The sequence below is a fragment of the Palaemon carinicauda genome, chromosome 20, assembly GCF_036898095.1.
Source record: "Palaemon carinicauda isolate YSFRI2023 chromosome 20, ASM3689809v2, whole genome shotgun sequence".
NCBI classification, from domain to species: Eukaryota; Metazoa; Arthropoda; class Malacostraca; order Decapoda; family Palaemonidae; genus Palaemon; species Palaemon carinicauda.
In genome coordinates, this window is record NC_090744.1 from 78,246,134 (window position 1) to 78,251,133 (window position 5,000).

At 46.7% G+C, this 5,000-nt stretch overlaps 1 protein-coding gene across 1 annotated transcript in view; it reads left to right on the top strand.

The window, feature by feature from the left end:
* Positions 1-5,000, top strand: part of LOC137659519 (hemicentin-2-like) — a 639,274-nt gene that overhangs the window by 571,677 nt on the left and 62,597 nt on the right. The gene's annotated exons all lie outside the window — the stretch shown is intronic.

Consider the following 5,000-nt stretch of genomic DNA (forward strand, 5'->3'; position numbering starts at 1 on the left):
AGAGTGATGTCCAGGAGATTCGCTAATGATGTCCACAATTGAGAGGTGAAAGGGGTACCCCTGTCAGAAATAATATGCTGAGGGATACCAAATCTTGCAATCCATCCTGAGAGTAAGGTAGATGTACATGAGGCGGACGTTGCAGTTTCCATGGGAATGGCTTCAGGCCAACGAGTGGAGAGGTCGATGACGGTAAACAGGTAACGATATCCTTGTGATGTGGGTAGTTGGCCTACAGCGTCTACATGAATGTGTGCAAAACGACGCTGCGGTTGAGGAAAGGTGACCACCCCTGAATCCGTGTGTCGAAGTACTTTGGAAGTTTGGCAAGAAGTACAGGCGCGGACCCAATCATTAGCATCATTAGAAATGCTGTGCGAAATGAACTTCGCCTTCAGCAGCTGTGAAGTTGAACGGCACGAGGGATGTGGAAGGCTGTGAATGAAATCAAACACCTGCTGGCACATGGGAGCTGGAATCCAAGGTAGCGGTCAACCAGTACTGACGTCACAAAGGAGGGTGGTGTTGGAGTCTTCAAGAGGGAAGTCTTCCCAACTCAGGGACGTGCAGGATGTCTTGCATGCTTGATACTCTGGATCCTGTCGTTGAGCTTCAGCCAGGGTGTTGTAATCCAATCCCAGTTGAACGACAGCCAACGTGTTTCTTGGCAGGGCATCGGCAACGGGATTCATTTTCCCAGGAACGTATTGAAGAGTGCAAGTGTATTCAGCCACGGCGGAGAGATATCGGCGTTGCCGGGTGAACCAGGCGTCAGACTGTCGAGTGAAGGTGTGCACCAGAGGCATGTGGTCTGTGCAAATGACGAAGGGCTTACCTTCTAAGAAATGGCAAAAGTGGCGGACAGCCAAGTGCACCACCAGCAATTCGCGATCGAAGGTAGAATAACCCGATTCTGCCTTGGACAGTTTTCTGATGAAGAAGGCCAATGGGCGGGGCAAGCCGTTCACTACCTGTTCGAGTAATGCACCAATAGCAACGTCACTGGCATCGGTGAAGAGAAGGAGAGGGGCATGTAGGATAAGAAAAGTGAGAGCCACAGCAGTGTATAGGGCCTTCTTTACATTGCACAAGGCTGCTTATTCAAGGGGACCCCACCTCAGGTCCTTTGGATTGCCCTTAAGGAAGGCGTAGAGGGGATCAAGAGTGGCGGCAATGGCTGGCAGAAAATGGTGATAGTAGTTGATCATGCCCAAGAATTCCTACAGAGCTTTGACGGTCGAAGGGGCGGGGAAGTCCAGAACGGCTTCTACTTCTCAGGGAGGGGATGGACTCCTTCAGGAGCGATACGGTGCCCTAACAACGACACTTCCTTGGCACCAAAGGTACACTTGTCGTACCGGACGGCAAGGCCGTTTTGTTGCAGGCGGTTGAGCGCGATACGCAGGTGATGGAGGTGTTCCTCTTTTGAGGAGGAGAACATATGTATGTTGTCCACATAACATACACAGAAAGGGAGGTTCCCTAAGATGCCATCCATGAGACGTTGAAATGTGGCCCCAGCATTACGAAGGCAAAACTAGGAGTAATTGAAGGTTTATGTACCAAAAGCAGTGGTGATGGCGGTCTTGTGGATGTCTTCTGGGTTCATAGGCACCTGTTAAAACCCCTTTAGGAGGTCAAGCGTAGAGAAAACCTTCGCTTTCTGCAGGTAGGAGGTCACGTCGGCAATGTTTGGGTGGGGGTAGTGATCCGGTTCTGTTTGCATGTTCAGGCGCCTGTAATCCCCGCACTGACGGAGGGAGGCATCCTTCTTGAGAACGATGTGTAAGGGTGACGACCATGGGCTGGAGGCCTTTTAGCAAAGGCCCATATCCTCCATTTCGGCGAACGTCTGTTTGGCGGCTGCCAACCATTCTTGTGCCAGACGTCTGAATTTTGCGAAGACTGGGGGTCCCGTCATCTTGATAAGGTGATAAATACCATGCTTGGCAGTAACGGTGGGCGTTTGGAGAAGTTCTGGATGGAAAACTTCAGGGTACGATGTGAGGAGGTGGGCGTAGGCATCCGTGGTTGCGCTGATGTGGAGAGCGAGGTTAGAGGGGGCGGGTTGAAGAGGTGTCGACATGTACGAGTGTGTGTTGACCAATCATCCGTAGGCAACATCGACCAGAAGGTGGAAATGAGAGAGGAAATTTGCACTGAGGATTGGCAATGTGACGTCAGCAACGAGAAACTTCCAATTAGATTTACCGTTTCCGAATGATAATGTGAGGTTCTCGTAACCGTAGGTGGGTAACGCAGATCCGTTAGCAGCTACCAAGGGGACTTCAACAGATTTAGAAAGATTACGTCGTGTCCTTAAGAGTTCCCTTGGCAAAAGAGAACGAGAAGCACGCCCGTTCCTGCGTCATGTAAAAAGAAAAGATTAGAAACACGGGAGGCCACTGTCAAGAGCGATAGCCTACTTACACGTTTTTTGGCCACTGACAATCCTTGGCACATTTCTTCGCGGTTGCCCCGAATCTGAAGTGGTAGTAGCAAATCTGCGGCGGATGGGAGTTAGTAAGTGGCTGTAGAAGTCGTTGGTTGGGGCGAGAGCGATTGGTGGGTGGTCAGTGCCTTTATCGCGCTTCGGCGCGTCACGGGGTAGATGTGTACGTCCTACGGCATTCACGTCATCTTCGGTTGACGTTGAATAGGCATCCTCTTCGTAAGGGGTGGAGACGTTGATGGAGGTCTCGAAGTGGCTGTCTATAAGGGCGTCGGCTTTGGTCATCAAGTCCTTTATGGGTAAACTATGGACATCGGGTATGGCAGCGCGTATAGGTCCGGGTAAACGGCATATCCAAAGGGCATGAAGTAGGTTCACCTCAAGAGGAGAGCCGTCTGCGGCAGGTTGCACGCAAGTGATACTGGTCATTTTCCTGAGGGCAAGCGAAGCCCTTTGGTCCCCCAACGGTTGTTGCGTGAGCTGAAAAAGCTTTGCTATACGGGCGGCTGGTGGCGACAAGTACTGCTGCAGAAGGTATGATTTGAGGTCGTCATACGCTATTGAGTTGTCTCCTTGTTCACATAGCTAGTCGGATACTTCCGGGAAGGTGTCCTCGGGTATCGCCGCGAGAACACAATCTGCTTTGGTAGTTGAGCGAGTCACGCCCTTGTTGCGAAACTGGACTTTTGCGCGGTCAAACTAAGCAAATGCACCCCTCTGGCGAACGATGAAAGTTTCAATGGGGCAGCCGCAGCGCCAACTTCCGTAGAGTCCGCCATAGTACCAACGATGGAGAGGCGAGGGGCAGGGGTGGGTGGAAAGCGGTGGGAGCGAGTCAAATTCCGCAGTCACCAATGTGACGGGCCGAGAGAAGGTTGTGACTCAAAGACAGTATGAAAGCAACTGAGCAAATTTATCATAGAACACTCTCCTTTATATGCAAAAGCTCTAAGCAACAAGAAATTTCATGTCCAAAAACAGACACTGTTACAGAGGAGAAAAGCAGTCATGTTTATTCTGGTTCTTTTTAGTGTGAGGGAAGAGCGAATATACAAGCTTAGTATATACACAAAATTAACTATGTTCGATTGTGTGTCACATGGTTGGTACAATATATATATATATATATATATATATATATATATATATATATATATATATATATATATATATATATATATATATATATATATATATATATATATATATATATATATATATATATATATATATATATATATATATATTGTACCAACCGTGTGTCACACAATCGTACATAGTTCATTTTGTGTATATACACATCCTTGATAGAGGCAGTTGCGGGAACTTTGAAGCTTGTGGAGACATATATATATATATATATATATATATATATATATATATATATATATATATATATATATATATATATATATATATATATAAATTTCTACCTCCTACCTGGGATCGAACGCTAGCCCCTTCTAATGAAAGGCCAGGTCGAAACCAACCATGTCACGAGAGCCCATAAAAGAAATTGGAACCTGACCGCTACCAGCTGTCCGAGGATTTACCTGGCGAGAAATCAGTCTCTTACCAGCGAGTTTTACCCAATTTCCCGGGCCACCACGTGACACAATTGGTAGTAATTCATTCAAATTACCCCTAATGAGTCAATATGGATTAATATCAACACAACATCGTGTTCAAATAGAAATAAATTTCTATCTCATACCTGGGATCGAACGCTAGCCCCTTCTAATGAAAGGCCAGGTCGAAACCAACCATGTCACGAGAGCCCATAAAAGAAATTGGAACCTGACCGCTACCAGCTGTCCGAGGATTTACCTGGCGAGACATCAGTCTCTTACCAGCGAGTTTTACCCAATTTCCCGGGCCACCACGTGACACAATTGGTAGTAATTCATTCAAATTACCCCTAATGAGTCAATATGGATTAATATCAACACAACATCGTGTTCAAATAGAAATAAATTTCTACCTCATACCTGGGATTGAACGCTAGCCCTTCTAATGAAAAGCCAGGTCGAAACCAACCATGTCACAAGAGCCCATAAAAGAAATTGGAACCTGACCACTACCAGCTGTCCGAGGATTTACCTGGCGAGACATCAGTCTCTTACCAGCGAGTTTTACCCAATTTCCCGGGCCACCACGTGACACAATTGGTAGTAATTCATTCAAATCACCCCTAATGAGTCAATATGGATTAATATCAACACAACATCGTGTTCAAATAGAAATAAATTTCTACCTCATACCTGGGATCGAACGCTAGCCCCTTCTAATGAAAGGCCAGGTCGAAACCAACCATATCACGAGAGCCCATAAAAGAAATTGGAACCTGACCGCTACCAGCTGTCCGAGGATTTACCTGGCGAGACATCAGTCTCTTACCAGCGAGTTTTACCCAATTTCCCGGGCCACCACGTGACACAATTGGTAGTAATTCATTCAAATTACCCCTAATGAGTCAATATGGATTAATATCAACACAACATCGTGTTCAAATAGAAATAAATTTCTACCTCATACCTGGGATTGAACG